Below are 17,393 nucleotides of genomic sequence, written 5' to 3' on the forward strand. Positions count from 1 at the left end.
GGATGCGGAGCGTGCAAAAAAAAAAAAAAAAAAAAAAGCCCCTTTTTTGACTGGCAAACCGCTGGTGAGGATTGGGGAGAGGGGCAGGGTGCTTCTGACTGAAGGCCTGGGAATTCATACTTACCTGGCAGGGGAGACACCATGATCAGGAAGGTGGTTCACCCAGGGCGAGGCTCGGCCATTGCACTCTGGGTTGTGCTGACCCCTGCGAATTCCCCAAATGTGGGAATCTCGACTGCATAATTTATGGTAGTGGGGGACTGCGTTCGCGCTCTCCCCTGGACAACACTGGTTAAAAGGGCAGATTGTTAAAGCTCCACTTGAGGTTCTTTTGTTTTTTGTTTTTTTTTCTCCACTTCTTCAATATCCAGAGGCAGTCCAGAGAGTTGAACTGCGGCGGTTGCTCGAGAGATACGAAACAGTCTAGGACCGGTCTGTGTGAGGAGGGTTTTCTTTTTTCTCCTCAATTCTTCAAATAGTCTCCAATATTTGACGGACGACTTGGTTCACAGCAGTTGTCCTGGAGGCAAAGTTGTTCGGAATGAGGAGTTCTATCATGTGCTATGAAAACATTGTGCACGTGTGAAACGTCACGTGATATACAGCCACCCATGTTGTGTTTTTTTCTGTTTACAGCGCCACCAAGTGGCCAGTCGCCGCATTCCTCTTCACGTGACCACGGGCTGAGCCCGTACACAGGTGTACCGAGTTGGGTGCAATTGTCTCATTCCGTTGGAGAGTTATAGCCGTTTAAGTAAAGCCCGCCTCGCCCACCCCCAACGTTTTGGCGTACCGTCGCCAACGTGGATGGAAATTCCAACTGTTTCCCGATCCCTGTTGGCAGTCGGACTCCAGAGAATCTTTCTGCACCGGTTTGGGTCAGATCGGGCAAAAAACCTAGGACTAGTGTGCAAAAGTAGGTTTTTCAGAAAATCCAAAATACCCGAAAATCTCGCCAGCGCGACCACCCAATCCGAGGCATGCATCTTGTTCGGCTCGAGCCAAGGATTCCGGTGATGTAAGACACTTGGGTCTGCGACCGACGGTCGAGGAGTTACGAGCCATTTCGTACTTTTGATCGCTGCAGCGCCACCTTGGGGCCGATCGGGGCGAGCCTTGGTGAGGTTGTAGTACCGGGCCGGTCCTACCATCCCTCAGAGTTTCAAGTCTCTACCACGGACGCTTTGGTCTGCCCGCTCACTTTTAAGGCGGAATGTTGATGATCCAAAATCCCAGGTTGCACTCCAGAGTGTCGTGCTGTGCACTCTGTTGTGATCCATTTTCGGTGTCAACCAATCTGAGCTGAGCTTGTTTGCCGGCGACCTTAGACCCTCTCGCCGCGGCCCAGGTGGGCGTGGCCTTTGCCGGCTCCCCCGCCTCGGCGTCGCTGCGTCATCGCTTCTCGGCCTTTTGGCTAAGATCAAGTGTAGTATCTGTTCTTATCAGTTTAATATCTGATACGTGCCCTACCCGGGCACCACATATTAAATTGATTTTTGGTCCTGGGAGATGGCATAGGGGCTTGCTCCGTCCACTCCACGCATCGACCCGGTATTGCAGTACTTCTGGGAACGGTGCACCCTCCTAAAGTGTTCAATGAAAGAAATGTAGTGGTCTTGTGTGGCAGAAGGTGATAATGGAGCTAGTGTGAGTGGGTGTTGTAGGTGATCATGTGCTATACTAGCCTGGGTAGAATTGTGGTGTAAAAACAAGACAAAAAGGAACCCCTGTTCCTCTGTCAGTTTAACATCTGATCCGTCCACTATTCGGGGACGGCGCATTATGTACATTTATGGCTCATGGAGCCGGATGCGGAGCGTGCAAAAAAAAAAAAAAAAAAAAAAGCCCCTTTTTTGACTGGCAAACCGCTGGTGAGGATTGGGGAGAGGGGCGGTGCTTCTGACTGAAGGCCTGGGAATTCATACTTACCTGGCAGGGGAGACACCATGATCAGGAAGGTGGTTCACCCAGGGCGAGGCTCGGCCATTGCACTCTGGGTTGTGCTGACCCCTGCGAATTCCCCAAATGTGGGAATCTCGACTGCATAATTTATGGTAGTGGGGGACTGCGTTCGCGCTCTCCCCTGGACAACACTGGTTAAAAGGGCAGATTGTTAAAGCTCCACTTGAGGTTCTTTTGTTTTTTGTTTTTTTTTCTCCACTTCTTCAATATCCAGAGGCAGTCCAGAGAGTTGAACTGCGGCGGTTGCTCGAGAGATACGAAACAGTCTAGGACCGGTCTGTGTGAGGAGGGTTTTCTTTTTTCTCCTCAATTCTTCAAATAGTCTCCAATATTTGACGGACGACTTGGTTCACAGCAGTTGTCCTGGAGGCAAAGTTGTTCGGAATGAGGAGTTCTATCATGTGCTATGAAAACATTGTGCACGTGTGAAACGTCACGTGATATACAGCCACCCATGTTGTGTTTTTTTCTGTTTACAGCGCCACCAAGTGGCCAGTCGCCGCATTCCTCTTCACGTGACCACGGGCTGAGCCCGTACACAGGTGTACCGAGTTGGGTGCAATTGTCTCATTCCGTTGGAGAGTTATAGCCGTTTAAGTAAAGCCCGCCTCGCCCACCCCCAACGTTTTGGCGTACCGTCGCCAACGTGGATGGAAATTCCAACTGTTTCCCGATCCCTGTTGGCAGTCGGACTCCAGAGAATCTTTCTGCACCGGTTTGGGTCAGATCGGGCAAAAAACCTAGGACTAGTGTGCAAAAGTAGGTTTTTCAGAAAATCCAAAATACCCGAAAATCTCGCCAGCGCGACCACCCAATCCGAGGCATGCATCTTGTTCGGCTCGAGCCAAGGATTCCGGTGATGTAAGACACTTGGGTCTGCGACCGACGGTCGAGGAGTTACGAGCCATTTCGTACTTTTGATCGCTGCAGCGCCACCTTGGGGCCGATCGGGGCGAGCCTTGGTGAGGTTGTAGTACCGGGCCGGTCCTACCATCCCTCAGAGTTTCAAGTCTCTACCACGGACGCTTTGGTCTGCCCGCTCACTTTTAAGGCGGAATGTTGATGATCCAAAATCCCAGGTTGCACTCCAGAGTGTCGTGCTGTGCACTCTGTTGTGATCCATTTTCGGTGTCAACCAATCTGAGCTGAGCTTGTTTGCCGGCGACCTTAGACCCTCTCGCCGCGGCCCAGGTGGGCGTGGCCTTTGCCGGCTCCCCCGCCTCGGCGTCGCTGCGTCATCGCTTCTCGGCCTTTTGGCTAAGATCAAGTGTAGTATCTGTTCTTATCAGTTTAATATCTGATACGTGCCCTACCCGGGCACCACATATTAAATTGATTTTTGGTCCTGGGAGATGGCATAGGGGCTTGCTCCGTCCACTCCACGCATCGACCCGGTATTGCAGTACTTCTGGGAACGGTGCACCCTCCTAAAGTGTTCAATGAAAGAAATGTAGTGGTCTTGTGTGGCAGAAGGTGATAATGGAGCTAGTGTGAGTGGGTGTTGTAGGTGATCATGTGCTATACTAGCCTGGGTAGAATTGTGGTGTAAAAACAAGACAAAAAGGAACCCCTGTTCCTCTGTCAGTTTAACATCTGATCCGTCCACTATTCGGGGACGGCGCATTATGTACATTTATGGCTCATGGAGCCGGATGCGGAGCGTGCAAAAAAAAAAAAAAAAAAAAAAAGCCCCTTTTTTGACTGGCAAACCGCTGGTGAGGATTGGGGAGAGGGGCAGGGTGCTTCTGACTGAAGGCCTGGGAATTCATACTTACCTGGCAGGGGAGACACCATGATCAGGAAGGTGGTTCACCCAGGGCGAGGCTCGGCCATTGCACTCTGGGTTGTGCTGACCCCTGCGAATTCCCCAAATGTGGGAATCTCGACTGCATAATTTATGGTAGTGGGGGACTGCGTTCGCGCTCTCCCCTGGACAACACTGGTTAAAAGGGCAGATTGTTAAAGCTCCACTTGAGGTTCTTTTGTTTTTTGTTTTTTTTTCTCCACTTCTTCAATATCCAGAGGCAGTCCAGAGAGTTGAACTGCGGCGGTTGCTCGAGAGATACGAAACAGTCTAGGACCGGTCTGTGTGAGGAGGGTTTTCTTTTTTCTCCTCAATTCTTCAAATAGTCTCCAATATTTGACGGACGACTTGGTTCACAGCAGTTGTCCTGGAGGCAAAGTTGTTCGGAATGAGGAGTTCTATCATGTGCTATGAAAACATTGTGCACGTGTGAAACGTCACGTGATATACAGCCACCCATGTTGTGTTTTTTTCTGTTTACAGCGCCACCAAGTGGCCAGTCGCCGCATTCCTCTTCACGTGACCACGGGCTGAGCCCGTACACAGGTGTACCGAGTTGGGTGCAATTGTCTCATTCCGTTGGAGAGTTATAGCCGTTTAAGTAAAGCCCGCCTCGCCCACCCCCAACGTTTTGGCGTACCGTCGCCAACGTGGATGGAAATTCCAACTGTTTCCCGATCCCTGTTGGCAGTCGGACTCCAGAGAATCTTTCTGCACCGGTTTGGGTCAGATCGGGCAAAAAACCTAGGACTAGTGTGCAAAAGTAGGTTTTTCAGAAAATCCAAAATACCCGAAAATCTCGCCAGCGCGACCACCCAATCCGAGGCATGCATCTTGTTCGGCTCGAGCCAAGGATTCCGGTGATGTAAGACACTTGGGTCTGCGACCGACGGTCGAGGAGTTACGAGCCATTTCGTACTTTTGATCGCTGCAGCGCCACCTTGGGGCCGATCGGGGCGAGCCTTGGTGAGGTTGTAGTACCGGGCCGGTCCTACCATCCCTCAGAGTTTCAAGTCTCTACCACGGACGCTTTGGTCTGCCCGCTCACTTTTAAGGCGGAATGTTGATGATCCAAAATCCCAGGTTGCACTCCAGAGTGTCGTGCTGTGCACTCTGTTGTGATCCATTTTCGGTGTCAACCAATCTGAGCTGAGCTTGTTTGCCGGCGACCTTAGACCCTCTCGCCGCGGCCCAGGTGGGCGTGGCCTTTGCCGGCTCCCCCGCCTCGGCGTCGCTGCGTCATCGCTTCTCGGCCTTTTGGCTAAGATCAAGTGTAGTATCTGTTCTTATCAGTTTAATATCTGATACGTGCCCTACCCGGGCACCACATATTAAATTGATTTTTGGTCCTGGGAGATGGCATAGGGGCTTGCTCCGTCCACTCCACGCATCGACCCGGTATTGCAGTACTTCTGGGAACGGTGCACCCTCCTAAAGTGTTCAATGAAAGAAATGTAGTGGTCTTGTGTGGCAGAAGGTGATAATGGAGCTAGTGTGAGTGGGTGTTGTAGGTGATCATGTGCTATACTAGCCTGGGTAGAATTGTGGTGTAAAAACAAGACAAAAAGGAACCCCTGTTCCTCTGTCAGTTTAACATCTGATCCGTCCACTATTCGGGGACGGCGCATTATGTACATTTATGGCTCATGGAGCCGGATGCGGAGCGTGCAAAAAAAAAAAAAAAAAAAAAAAAGCCCCTTTTTTGACTGGCAAACCGCTGGTGAGGATTGGGGAGAGGGGCAGGGTGCTTCTGACTGAAGGCCTGGGAATTCATACTTACCTGGCAGGGGAGACACCATGATCAGGAAGGTGGTTCACCCAGGGCGAGGCTCGGCCATTGCACTCTGGGTTGTGCTGACCCCTGCGAATTCCCCAAATGTGGGAATCTCGACTGCATAATTTATGGTAGTGGGGGACTGCGTTCGCGCTCTCCCCTGGACAACACTGGTTAAAAGGGCAGATTGTTAAAGCTCCACTTGAGGTTCTTTTGTTTTTTGTTTTTTTTTCTCCACTTCTTCAATATCCAGAGGCAGTCCAGAGAGTTGAACTGCGGCGGTTGCTCGAGAGATACGAAACAGTCTAGGACCGGTCTGTGTGAGGAGGGTTTTCTTTTTTCTCCTCAATTCTTCAAATAGTCTCCAATATTTGACGGACGACTTGGTTCACAGCAGTTGTCCTGGAGGCAAAGTTGTTCGGAATGAGGAGTTCTATCATGTGCTATGAAAACATTGTGCACGTGTGAAACGTCACGTGATATACAGCCACCCATGTTGTGTTTTTTTCTGTTTACAGCGCCACCAAGTGGCCAGTCGCCGCATTCCTCTTCACGTGACCACGGGCTGAGCCCGTACACAGGTGTACCGAGTTGGGTGCAATTGTCTCATTCCGTTGGAGAGTTATAGCCGTTTAAGTAAAGCCCGCCTCGCCCACCCCCAACGTTTTGGCGTACCGTCGCCAACGTGGATGGAAATTCCAACTGTTTCCCGATCCCTGTTGGCAGTCGGACTCCAGAGAATCTTTCTGCACCGGTTTGGGTCAGATCGGGCAAAAAACCTAGGACTAGTGTGCAAAAGTAGGTTTTTCAGAAAATCCAAAATACCCGAAAATCTCGCCAGCGCGACCACCCAATCCGAGGCATGCATCTTGTTCGGCTCGAGCCAAGGATTCCGGTGATGTAAGACACTTGGGTCTGCGACCGACGGTCGAGGAGTTACGAGCCATTTCGTACTTTTGATCGCTGCAGCGCCACCTTGGGGCCGATCGGGGCGAGCCTTGGTGAGGTTGTAGTACCGGGCCGGTCCTACCATCCCTCAGAGTTTCAAGTCTCTACCACGGACGCTTTGGTCTGCCCGCTCACTTTTAAGGCGGAATGTTGATGATCCAAAATCCCAGGTTGCACTCCAGAGTGTCGTGCTGTGCACTCTGTTGTGATCCATTTTCGGTGTCAACCAATCTGAGCTGAGCTTGTTTGCCGGCGACCTTAGACCCTCTCGCCGCGGCCCAGGTGGGCGTGGCCTTTGCCGGCTCCCCCGCCTCGGCGTCGCTGCGTCATCGCTTCTCGGCCTTTTGGCTAAGATCAAGTGTAGTATCTGTTCTTATCAGTTTAATATCTGATACGTGCCCTACCCGGGCACCACATATTAAATTGATTTTTGGTCCTGGGAGATGGCATAGGGGCTTGCTCCGTCCACTCCACGCATCGACCCGGTATTGCAGTACTTCTGGGAACGGTGCACCCTCCTAAAGTGTTCAATGAAAGAAATGTAGTGGTCTTGTGTGGCAGAAGGTGATAATGGAGCTAGTGTGAGTGGGTGTTGTAGGTGATCATGTGCTATACTAGCCTGGGTAGAATTGTGGTGTAAAAACAAGACAAAAAGGAACCCCTGTTCCTCTGTCAGTTTAACATCTGATCCGTCCACTATTCGGGGACGGCGCATTATGTACATTTATGGCTCATGGAGCCGGATGCGGAGCGTGCAAAAAAAAAAAAAAAAAAAAAAAGCCCCTTTTTTGACTGGCAAACCGCTGGTGAGGATTGGGGAGAGGGGCAGGGTGCTTCTGACTGAAGGCCTGGGAATTCATACTTACCTGGCAGGGGAGACACCATGATCAGGAAGGTGGTTCACCCAGGGCGAGGCTCGGCCATTGCACTCTGGGTTGTGCTGACCCCTGCGAATTCCCCAAATGTGGGAATCTCGACTGCATAATTTATGGTAGTGGGGGACTGCGTTCGCGCTCTCCCCTGGACAACACTGGTTAAAAGGGCAGATTGTTAAAGCTCCACTTGAGGTTCTTTTGTTTTTTGTTTTTTTTTCTCCACTTCTTCAATATCCAGAGGCAGTCCAGAGAGTTGAACTGCGGCGGTTGCTCGAGAGATACGAAACAGTCTAGGACCGGTCTGTGTGAGGAGGGTTTTCTTTTTTCTCCTCAATTCTTCAAATAGTCTCCAATATTTGACGGACGACTTGGTTCACAGCAGTTGTCCTGGAGGCAAAGTTGTTCGGAATGAGGAGTTCTATCATGTGCTATGAAAACATTGTGCACGTGTGAAACGTCACGTGATATACAGCCACCCATGTTGTGTTTTTTTCTGTTTACAGCGCCACCAAGTGGCCAGTCGCCGCATTCCTCTTCACGTGACCACGGGCTGAGCCCGTACACAGGTGTACCGAGTTGGGTGCAATTGTCTCATTCCGTTGGAGAGTTATAGCCGTTTAAGTAAAGCCCGCCTCGCCCACCCCCAACGTTTTGGCGTACCGTCGCCAACGTGGATGGAAATTCCAACTGTTTCCCGATCCCTGTTGGCAGTCGGACTCCAGAGAATCTTTCTGCACCGGTTTGGGTCAGATCGGGCAAAAAACCTAGGACTAGTGTGCAAAAGTAGGTTTTTCAGAAAATCCAAAATACCCGAAAATCTCGCCAGCGCGACCACCCAATCCGAGGCATGCATCTTGTTCGGCTCGAGCCAAGGATTCCGGTGATGTAAGACACTTGGGTCTGCGACCGACGGTCGAGGAGTTACGAGCCATTTCGTACTTTTGATCGCTGCAGCGCCACCTTGGGGCCGATCGGGGCGAGCCTTGGTGAGGTTGTAGTACCGGGCCGGTCCTACCATCCCTCAGAGTTTCAAGTCTCTACCACGGACGCTTTGGTCTGCCCGCTCACTTTTAAGGCGGAATGTTGATGATCCAAAATCCCAGGTTGCACTCCAGAGTGTCGTGCTGTGCACTCTGTTGTGATCCATTTTCGGTGTCAACCAATCTGAGCTGAGCTTGTTTGCCGGCGACCTTAGACCCTCTCGCCGCGGCCCAGGTGGGCGTGGCCTTTGCCGGCTCCCCCGCCTCGGCGTCGCTGCGTCATCGCTTCTCGGCCTTTTGGCTAAGATCAAGTGTAGTATCTGTTCTTATCAGTTTAATATCTGATACGTGCCCTACCCGGGCACCACATATTAAATTGATTTTTGGTCCTGGGAGATGGCATAGGGGCTTGCTCCGTCCACTCCACGCATCGACCCGGTATTGCAGTACTTCTGGGAACGGTGCACCCTCCTAAAGTGTTCAATGAAAGAAATGTAGTGGTCTTGTGTGGCAGAAGGTGATAATGGAGCTAGTGTGAGTGGGTGTTGTAGGTGATCATGTGCTATACTAGCCTGGGTAGAATTGTGGTGTAAAAACAAGACAAAAAGGAACCCCTGTTCCTCTGTCAGTTTAACATCTGATCCGTCCACTATTCGGGGACGGCGCATTATGTACATTTATGGCTCATGGAGCCGGATGCGGAGCGTGCAAAAAAAAAAAAAAAAAAAAAAGCCCCTTTTTTGACTGGCAAACCGCTGGTGAGGATTGGGGAGAGGGGCAGGGTGCTTCTGACTGAAGGCCTGGGAATTCATACTTACCTGGCAGGGGAGACACCATGATCAGGAAGGTGGTTCACCCAGGGCGAGGCTCGGCCATTGCACTCTGGGTTGTGCTGACCCCTGCGAATTCCCCAAATGTGGGAATCTCGACTGCATAATTTATGGTAGTGGGGGACTGCGTTCGCGCTCTCCCCTGGACAACACTGGTTAAAAGGGCAGATTGTTAAAGCTCCACTTGAGGTTCTTTTGTTTTTTGTTTTTTTTTCTCCACTTCTTCAATATCCAGAGGCAGTCCAGAGAGTTGAACTGCGGCGGTTGCTCGAGAGATACGAAACAGTCTAGGACCGGTCTGTGTGAGGAGGGTTTTCTTTTTTCTCCTCAATTCTTCAAATAGTCTCCAATATTTGACGGACGACTTGGTTCACAGCAGTTGTCCTGGAGGCAAAGTTGTTCGGAATGAGGAGTTCTATCATGTGCTATGAAAACATTGTGCACGTGTGAAACGTCACGTGATATACAGCCACCCATGTTGTGTTTTTTTCTGTTTACAGCGCCACCAAGTGGCCAGTCGCCGCATTCCTCTTCACGTGACCACGGGCTGAGCCCGTACACAGGTGTACCGAGTTGGGTGCAATTGTCTCATTCCGTTGGAGAGTTATAGCCGTTTAAGTAAAGCCCGCCTCGCCCACCCCCAACGTTTTGGCGTACCGTCGCCAACGTGGATGGAAATTCCAACTGTTTCCCGATCCCTGTTGGCAGTCGGACTCCAGAGAATCTTTCTGCACCGGTTTGGGTCAGATCGGGCAAAAAACCTAGGACTAGTGTGCAAAAGTAGGTTTTTCAGAAAATCCAAAATACCCGAAAATCTCGCCAGCGCGACCACCCAATCCGAGGCATGCATCTTGTTCGGCTCGAGCCAAGGATTCCGGTGATGTAAGACACTTGGGTCTGCGACCGACGGTCGAGGAGTTACGAGCCATTTCGTACTTTTGATCGCTGCAGCGCCACCTTGGGGCCGATCGGGGCGAGCCTTGGTGAGGTTGTAGTACCGGGCCGGTCCTACCATCCCTCAGAGTTTCAAGTCTCTACCACGGACGCTTTGGTCTGCCCGCTCACTTTTAAGGCGGAATGTTGATGATCCAAAATCCCAGGTTGCACTCCAGAGTGTCGTGCTGTGCACTCTGTTGTGATCCATTTTCGGTGTCAACCAATCTGAGCTGAGCTTGTTTGCCGGCGACCTTAGACCCTCTCGCCGCGGCCCAGGTGGGCGTGGCCTTTGCCGGCTCCCCCGCCTCGGCGTCGCTGCGTCATCGCTTCTCGGCCTTTTGGCTAAGATCAAGTGTAGTATCTGTTCTTATCAGTTTAATATCTGATACGTGCCCTACCCGGGCACCACATATTAAATTGATTTTTGGTCCTGGGAGATGGCATAGGGGCTTGCTCCGTCCACTCCACGCATCGACCCGGTATTGCAGTACTTCTGGGAACGGTGCACCCTCCTAAAGTGTTCAATGAAAGAAATGTAGTGGTCTTGTGTGGCAGAAGGTGATAATGGAGCTAGTGTGAGTGGGTGTTGTAGGTGATCATGTGCTATACTAGCCTGGGTAGAATTGTGGTGTAAAAACAAGACAAAAAGGAACCCCTGTTCCTCTGTCAGTTTAACATCTGATCCGTCCACTATTCGGGGACGGCGCATTATGTACATTTATGGCTCATGGAGCCGGATGCGGAGCGTGCAAAAAAAAAAAAAAAAAAAAAAGCCCCTTTTTTGACTGGCAAACCGCTGGTGAGGATTGGGGAGAGGGGCAGGGTGCTTCTGACTGAAGGCCTGGGAATTCATACTTACCTGGCAGGGGAGACACCATGATCAGGAAGGTGGTTCACCCAGGGCGAGGCTCGGCCATTGCACTCTGGGTTGTGCTGACCCCTGCGAATTCCCCAAATGTGGGAATCTCGACTGCATAATTTATGGTAGTGGGGGACTGCGTTCGCGCTCTCCCCTGGACAACACTGGTTAAAAGGGCAGATTGTTAAAGCTCCACTTGAGGTTCTTTTGTTTTTTGTTTTTTTTTCTCCACTTCTTCAATATCCAGAGGCAGTCCAGAGAGTTGAACTGCGGCGGTTGCTCGAGAGATACGAAACAGTCTAGGACCGGTCTGTGTGAGGAGGGTTTTCTTTTTTCTCCTCAATTCTTCAAATAGTCTCCAATATTTGACGGACGACTTGGTTCACAGCAGTTGTCCTGGAGGCAAAGTTGTTCGGAATGAGGAGTTCTATCATGTGCTATGAAAACATTGTGCACGTGTGAAACGTCACGTGATATACAGCCACCCATGTTGTGTTTTTTTCTGTTTACAGCGCCACCAAGTGGCCAGTCGCCGCATTCCTCTTCACGTGACCACGGGCTGAGCCCGTACACAGGTGTACCGAGTTGGGTGCAATTGTCTCATTCCGTTGGAGAGTTATAGCCGTTTAAGTAAAGCCCGCCTCGCCCACCCCCAACGTTTTGGCGTACCGTCGCCAACGTGGATGGAAATTCCAACTGTTTCCCGATCCCTGTTGGCAGTCGGACTCCAGAGAATCTTTCTGCACCGGTTTGGGTCAGATCGGGCAAAAAACCTAGGACTAGTGTGCAAAAGTAGGTTTTTCAGAAAATCCAAAATACCCGAAAATCTCGCCAGCGCGACCACCCAATCCGAGGCATGCATCTTGTTCGGCTCGAGCCAAGGATTCCGGTGATGTAAGACACTTGGGTCTGCGACCGACGGTCGAGGAGTTACGAGCCATTTCGTACTTTTGATCGCTGCAGCGCCACCTTGGGGCCGATCGGGGCGAGCCTTGGTGAGGTTGTAGTACCGGGCCGGTCCTACCATCCCTCAGAGTTTCAAGTCTCTACCACGGACGCTTTGGTCTGCCCGCTCACTTTTAAGGCGGAATGTTGATGATCCAAAATCCCAGGTTGCACTCCAGAGTGTCGTGCTGTGCACTCTGTTGTGATCCATTTTCGGTGTCAACCAATCTGAGCTGAGCTTGTTTGCCGGCGACCTTAGACCCTCTCGCCGCGGCCCAGGTGGGCGTGGCCTTTGCCGGCTCCCCCGCCTCGGCGTCGCTGCGTCATCGCTTCTCGGCCTTTTGGCTAAGATCAAGTGTAGTATCTGTTCTTATCAGTTTAATATCTGATACGTGCCCTACCCGGGCACCACATATTAAATTGATTTTTGGTCCTGGGAGATGGCATAGGGGCTTGCTCCGTCCACTCCACGCATCGACCCGGTATTGCAGTACTTCTGGGAACGGTGCACCCTCCTAAAGTGTTCAATGAAAGAAATGTAGTGGTCTTGTGTGGCAGAAGGTGATAATGGAGCTAGTGTGAGTGGGTGTTGTAGGTGATCATGTGCTATACTAGCCTGGGTAGAATTGTGGTGTAAAAACAAGACAAAAAGGAACCCCTGTTCCTCTGTCAGTTTAACATCTGATCCGTCCACTATTCGGGGACGGCGCATTATGTACATTTATGGCTCATGGAGCCGGATGCGGAGCGTGCAAAAAAAAAAAAAAAAAAAAAAAGCCCCTTTTTTGACTGGCAAACCGCTGGTGAGGATTGGGGAGAGGGGCAGGGTGCTTCTGACTGAAGGCCTGGGAATTCATACTTACCTGGCAGGGGAGACACCATGATCAGGAAGGTGGTTCACCCAGGGCGAGGCTCGGCCATTGCACTCTGGGTTGTGCTGACCCCTGCGAATTCCCCAAATGTGGGAATCTCGACTGCATAATTTATGGTAGTGGGGGACTGCGTTCGCGCTCTCCCCTGGACAACACTGGTTAAAAGGGCAGATTGTTAAAGCTCCACTTGAGGTTCTTTTGTTTTTTGTTTTTTTTTCTCCACTTCTTCAATATCCAGAGGCAGTCCAGAGAGTTGAACTGCGGCGGTTGCTCGAGAGATACGAAACAGTCTAGGACCGGTCTGTGTGAGGAGGGTTTTCTTTTTTCTCCTCAATTCTTCAAATAGTCTCCAATATTTGACGGACGACTTGGTTCACAGCAGTTGTCCTGGAGGCAAAGTTGTTCGGAATGAGGAGTTCTATCATGTGCTATGAAAACATTGTGCACGTGTGAAACGTCACGTGATATACAGCCACCCATGTTGTGTTTTTTTCTGTTTACAGCGCCACCAAGTGGCCAGTCGCCGCATTCCTCTTCACGTGACCACGGGCTGAGCCCGTACACAGGTGTACCGAGTTGGGTGCAATTGTCTCATTCCGTTGGAGAGTTATAGCCGTTTAAGTAAAGCCCGCCTCGCCCACCCCCAACGTTTTGGCGTACCGTCGCCAACGTGGATGGAAATTCCAACTGTTTCCCGATCCCTGTTGGCAGTCGGACTCCAGAGAATCTTTCTGCACCGGTTTGGGTCAGATCGGGCAAAAAACCTAGGACTAGTGTGCAAAAGTAGGTTTTTCAGAAAATCCAAAATACCCGAAAATCTCGCCAGCGCGACCACCCAATCCGAGGCATGCATCTTGTTCGGCTCGAGCCAAGGATTCCGGTGATGTAAGACACTTGGGTCTGCGACCGACGGTCGAGGAGTTACGAGCCATTTCGTACTTTTGATCGCTGCAGCGCCACCTTGGGGCCGATCGGGGCGAGCCTTGGTGAGGTTGTAGTACCGGGCCGGTCCTACCATCCCTCAGAGTTTCAAGTCTCTACCACGGACGCTTTGGTCTGCCCGCTCACTTTTAAGGCGGAATGTTGATGATCCAAAATCCCAGGTTGCACTCCAGAGTGTCGTGCTGTGCACTCTGTTGTGATCCATTTTCGGTGTCAACCAATCTGAGCTGAGCTTGTTTGCCGGCGACCTTAGACCCTCTCGCCGCGGCCCAGGTGGGCGTGGCCTTTGCCGGCTCCCCCGCCTCGGCGTCGCTGCGTCATCGCTTCTCGGCCTTTTGGCTAAGATCAAGTGTAGTATCTGTTCTTATCAGTTTAATATCTGATACGTGCCCTACCCGGGCACCACATATTAAATTGATTTTTGGTCCTGGGAGATGGCATAGGGGCTTGCTCCGTCCACTCCACGCATCGACCCGGTATTGCAGTACTTCTGGGAACGGTGCACCCTCCTAAAGTGTTCAATGAAAGAAATGTAGTGGTCTTGTGTGGCAGAAGGTGATAATGGAGCTAGTGTGAGTGGGTGTTGTAGGTGATCATGTGCTATACTAGCCTGGGTAGAATTGTGGTGTAAAAACAAGACAAAAAGGAACCCCTGTTCCTCTGTCAGTTTAACATCTGATCCGTCCACTATTCGGGGACGGCGCATTATGTACATTTATGGCTCATGGAGCCGGATGCGGAGCGTGCAAAAAAAAAAAAAAAAAAAAAAGCCCCTTTTTTGACTGGCAAACCGCTGGTGAGGATTGGGGAGAGGGGCAGGGTGCTTCTGACTGAAGGCCTGGGAATTCATACTTACCTGGCAGGGGAGACACCATGATCAGGAAGGTGGTTCACCCAGGGCGAGGCTCGGCCATTGCACTCTGGGTTGTGCTGACCCCTGCGAATTCCCCAAATGTGGGAATCTCGACTGCATAATTTATGGTAGTGGGGGACTGCGTTCGCGCTCTCCCCTGGACAACACTGGTTAAAAGGGCAGATTGTTAAAGCTCCACTTGAGGTTCTTTTGTTTTTTGTTTTTTTTTCTCCACTTCTTCAATATCCAGAGGCAGTCCAGAGAGTTGAACTGCGGCGGTTGCTCGAGAGATACGAAACAGTCTAGGACCGGTCTGTGTGAGGAGGGTTTTCTTTTTTCTCCTCAATTCTTCAAATAGTCTCCAATATTTGACGGACGACTTGGTTCACAGCAGTTGTCCTGGAGGCAAAGTTGTTCGGAATGAGGAGTTCTATCATGTGCTATGAAAACATTGTGCACGTGTGAAACGTCACGTGATATACAGCCACCCATGTTGTGTTTTTTTCTGTTTACAGCGCCACCAAGTGGCCAGTCGCCGCATTCCTCTTCACGTGACCACGGGCTGAGCCCGTACACAGGTGTACCGAGTTGGGTGCAATTGTCTCATTCCGTTGGAGAGTTATAGCCGTTTAAGTAAAGCCCGCCTCGCCCACCCCCAACGTTTTGGCGTACCGTCGCCAACGTGGATGGAAATTCCAACTGTTTCCCGATCCCTGTTGGCAGTCGGACTCCAGAGAATCTTTCTGCACCGGTTTGGGTCAGATCGGGCAAAAAACCTAGGACTAGTGTGCAAAAGTAGGTTTTTCAGAAAATCCAAAATACCCGAAAATCTCGCCAGCGCGACCACCCAATCCGAGGCATGCATCTTGTTCGGCTCGAGCCAAGGATTCCGGTGATGTAAGACACTTGGGTCTGCGACCGACGGTCGAGGAGTTACGAGCCATTTCGTACTTTTGATCGCTGCAGCGCCACCTTGGGGCCGATCGGGGCGAGCCTTGGTGAGGTTGTAGTACCGGGCCGGTCCTACCATCCCTCAGAGTTTCAAGTCTCTACCACGGACGCTTTGGTCTGCCCGCTCACTTTTAAGGCGGAATGTTGATGATCCAAAATCCCAGGTTGCACTCCAGAGTGTCGTGCTGTGCACTCTGTTGTGATCCATTTTCGGTGTCAACCAATCTGAGCTGAGCTTGTTTGCCGGCGACCTTAGACCCTCTCGCCGCGGCCCAGGTGGGCGTGGCCTTTGCCGGCTCCCCCGCCTCGGCGTCGCTGCGTCATCGCTTCTCGGCCTTTTGGCTAAGATCAAGTGTAGTATCTGTTCTTATCAGTTTAATATCTGATACGTGCCCTACCCGGGCACCACATATTAAATTGATTTTTGGTCCTGGGAGATGGCATAGGGGCTTGCTCCGTCCACTCCACGCATCGACCCGGTATTGCAGTACTTCTGGGAACGGTGCACCCTCCTAAAGTGTTCAATGAAAGAAATGTAGTGGTCTTGTGTGGCAGAAGGTGATAATGGAGCTAGTGTGAGTGGGTGTTGTAGGTGATCATGTGCTATACTAGCCTGGGTAGAATTGTGGTGTAAAAACAAGACAAAAAGGAACCCCTGTTCCTCTGTCAGTTTAACATCTGATCCGTCCACTATTCGGGGACGGCGCATTATGTACATTTATGGCTCATGGAGCCGGATGCGGAGCGTGCAAAAAAAAAAAAAAAAAAAAAAAGCCCCTTTTTTGACTGGCAAACCGCTGGTGAGGATTGGGGAGAGGGGCAGGGTGCTTCTGACTGAAGGCCTGGGAATTCATACTTACCTGGCAGGGGAGACACCATGATCAGGAAGGTGGTTCACCCAGGGCGAGGCTCGGCCATTGCACTCTGGGTTGTGCTGACCCCTGCGAATTCCCCAAATGTGGGAATCTCGACTGCATAATTTATGGTAGTGGGGGACTGCGTTCGCGCTCTCCCCTGGACAACACTGGTTAAAAGGGCAGATTGTTAAAGCTCCACTTGAGGTTCTTTTGTTTTTTGTTTTTTTTTCTCCACTTCTTCAATATCCAGAGGCAGTCCAGAGAGTTGAACTGCGGCGGTTGCTCGAGAGATACGAAACAGTCTAGGACCGGTCTGTGTGAGGAGGGTTTTCTTTTTTCTCCTCAATTCTTCAAATAGTCTCCAATATTTGACGGACGACTTGGTTCACAGCAGTTGTCCTGGAGGCAAAGTTGTTCGGAATGAGGAGTTCTATCATGTGCTATGAAAACATTGTGCACGTGTGAAACGTCACGTGATATACAGCCACCCATGTTGTGTTTTTTTCTGTTTACAGCGCCACCAAGTGGCCAGTCGCCGCATTCCTCTTCACGTGACCACGGGCTGAGCCCGTACACAGGTGTACCGAGTTGGGTGCAATTGTCTCATTCCGTTGGAGAGTTATAGCCGTTTAAGTAAAGCCCGCCTCGCCCACCCCCAACGTTTTGGCGTACCGTCGCCAACGTGGATGGAAATTCCAACTGTTTCCCGATCCCTGTTGGCAGTCGGACTCCAGAGAATCTTTCTGCACCGGTTTGGGTCAGATCGGGCAAAAAACCTAGGACTAGTGTGCAAAAGTAGGTTTTTCAGAAAATCCAAAATACCCGAAAATCTCGCCAGCGCGACCACCCAATCCGAGGCATGCATCTTGTTCGGCTCGAGCCAAGGATTCCGGTGATGTAAGACACTTGGGTCTGCGACCGACGGTCGAGGAGTTACGAGCCATTTCGTACTTTTGATCGCTGCAGCGCCACCTTGGGGCCGATCGGGGCGAGCCTTGGTGAGGT

The 17,393-nt window shown here is 51.2% G+C and overlaps 19 non-coding genes across 19 annotated transcripts; all 19 read left to right on the top strand.

The window, feature by feature from the left end:
- The first annotated feature begins 116 nt into the window (after positions 1-116).
- Positions 117-281, top strand: LOC148996711 (U1 spliceosomal RNA). Its single transcript, XR_016150452.1, has one exon. It is a non-coding gene; the product is annotated as a U1 spliceosomal RNA (small nuclear RNA).
- Positions 282-1,394: 1,113 nt separating this feature from the next.
- LOC148996712 (U2 spliceosomal RNA) lies at positions 1,395-1,585 on the top strand. The gene has a single exon (XR_016149058.1). It is a non-coding gene; the product is annotated as a U2 spliceosomal RNA (small nuclear RNA).
- Positions 1,586-1,921: 336 nt separating this feature from the next.
- Positions 1,922-2,086, top strand: LOC148996713 (U1 spliceosomal RNA). Its single transcript, XR_016150453.1, has one exon. It is a non-coding gene; the product is annotated as a U1 spliceosomal RNA (small nuclear RNA).
- A 1,113-nt stretch (positions 2,087-3,199) lies between these two features.
- On the top strand, positions 3,200-3,390 carry LOC148996714 (U2 spliceosomal RNA). The gene has a single exon (XR_016149059.1). It is a non-coding gene; the product is annotated as a U2 spliceosomal RNA (small nuclear RNA).
- A 339-nt stretch (positions 3,391-3,729) lies between these two features.
- On the top strand, positions 3,730-3,894 carry LOC148996715 (U1 spliceosomal RNA). Its single transcript, XR_016150454.1, has one exon. It is a non-coding gene; the product is annotated as a U1 spliceosomal RNA (small nuclear RNA).
- A 1,113-nt stretch (positions 3,895-5,007) lies between these two features.
- LOC148996716 (U2 spliceosomal RNA) lies at positions 5,008-5,198 on the top strand. Its single transcript, XR_016149060.1, has one exon. It is a non-coding gene; the product is annotated as a U2 spliceosomal RNA (small nuclear RNA).
- A 340-nt stretch (positions 5,199-5,538) lies between these two features.
- Positions 5,539-5,703, top strand: LOC148996717 (U1 spliceosomal RNA). Its single transcript, XR_016150456.1, has one exon. It is a non-coding gene; the product is annotated as a U1 spliceosomal RNA (small nuclear RNA).
- Positions 5,704-6,816: 1,113 nt separating this feature from the next.
- On the top strand, positions 6,817-7,007 carry LOC148996718 (U2 spliceosomal RNA). Its single transcript, XR_016149061.1, has one exon. It is a non-coding gene; the product is annotated as a U2 spliceosomal RNA (small nuclear RNA).
- Positions 7,008-7,346: 339 nt separating this feature from the next.
- Positions 7,347-7,511, top strand: LOC148996719 (U1 spliceosomal RNA). Its single transcript, XR_016150457.1, has one exon. It is a non-coding gene; the product is annotated as a U1 spliceosomal RNA (small nuclear RNA).
- Positions 7,512-8,624: 1,113 nt separating this feature from the next.
- LOC148996720 (U2 spliceosomal RNA) lies at positions 8,625-8,815 on the top strand. The gene has a single exon (XR_016149064.1). It is a non-coding gene; the product is annotated as a U2 spliceosomal RNA (small nuclear RNA).
- A 338-nt stretch (positions 8,816-9,153) lies between these two features.
- On the top strand, positions 9,154-9,318 carry LOC148996721 (U1 spliceosomal RNA). Its single transcript, XR_016150458.1, has one exon. It is a non-coding gene; the product is annotated as a U1 spliceosomal RNA (small nuclear RNA).
- A 1,113-nt stretch (positions 9,319-10,431) lies between these two features.
- On the top strand, positions 10,432-10,622 carry LOC148996722 (U2 spliceosomal RNA). Its single transcript, XR_016149065.1, has one exon. It is a non-coding gene; the product is annotated as a U2 spliceosomal RNA (small nuclear RNA).
- Positions 10,623-10,960: 338 nt separating this feature from the next.
- LOC148996723 (U1 spliceosomal RNA) lies at positions 10,961-11,125 on the top strand. Its single transcript, XR_016150459.1, has one exon. It is a non-coding gene; the product is annotated as a U1 spliceosomal RNA (small nuclear RNA).
- A 1,113-nt stretch (positions 11,126-12,238) lies between these two features.
- On the top strand, positions 12,239-12,429 carry LOC148996724 (U2 spliceosomal RNA). Its single transcript, XR_016149066.1, has one exon. It is a non-coding gene; the product is annotated as a U2 spliceosomal RNA (small nuclear RNA).
- Positions 12,430-12,768: 339 nt separating this feature from the next.
- LOC148996725 (U1 spliceosomal RNA) lies at positions 12,769-12,933 on the top strand. The gene has a single exon (XR_016150460.1). It is a non-coding gene; the product is annotated as a U1 spliceosomal RNA (small nuclear RNA).
- Positions 12,934-14,046: 1,113 nt separating this feature from the next.
- On the top strand, positions 14,047-14,237 carry LOC148996726 (U2 spliceosomal RNA). Its single transcript, XR_016149067.1, has one exon. It is a non-coding gene; the product is annotated as a U2 spliceosomal RNA (small nuclear RNA).
- Positions 14,238-14,575: 338 nt separating this feature from the next.
- LOC148996727 (U1 spliceosomal RNA) lies at positions 14,576-14,740 on the top strand. The gene has a single exon (XR_016150461.1). It is a non-coding gene; the product is annotated as a U1 spliceosomal RNA (small nuclear RNA).
- Positions 14,741-15,853: 1,113 nt separating this feature from the next.
- On the top strand, positions 15,854-16,044 carry LOC148996728 (U2 spliceosomal RNA). Its single transcript, XR_016149068.1, has one exon. It is a non-coding gene; the product is annotated as a U2 spliceosomal RNA (small nuclear RNA).
- A 339-nt stretch (positions 16,045-16,383) lies between these two features.
- LOC148996729 (U1 spliceosomal RNA) lies at positions 16,384-16,548 on the top strand. Its single transcript, XR_016150462.1, has one exon. It is a non-coding gene; the product is annotated as a U1 spliceosomal RNA (small nuclear RNA).
- Positions 16,549-17,393: the final 845 nt, after the last annotated feature.

The sequence above is a fragment of the Pimephales promelas genome, chromosome 2, assembly GCF_988280905.1.
Source record: "Pimephales promelas chromosome 2, fPimPro1.hap1.1, whole genome shotgun sequence".
Classification (NCBI taxonomy): domain Eukaryota; kingdom Metazoa; phylum Chordata; class Actinopteri; order Cypriniformes; family Leuciscidae; genus Pimephales; species Pimephales promelas.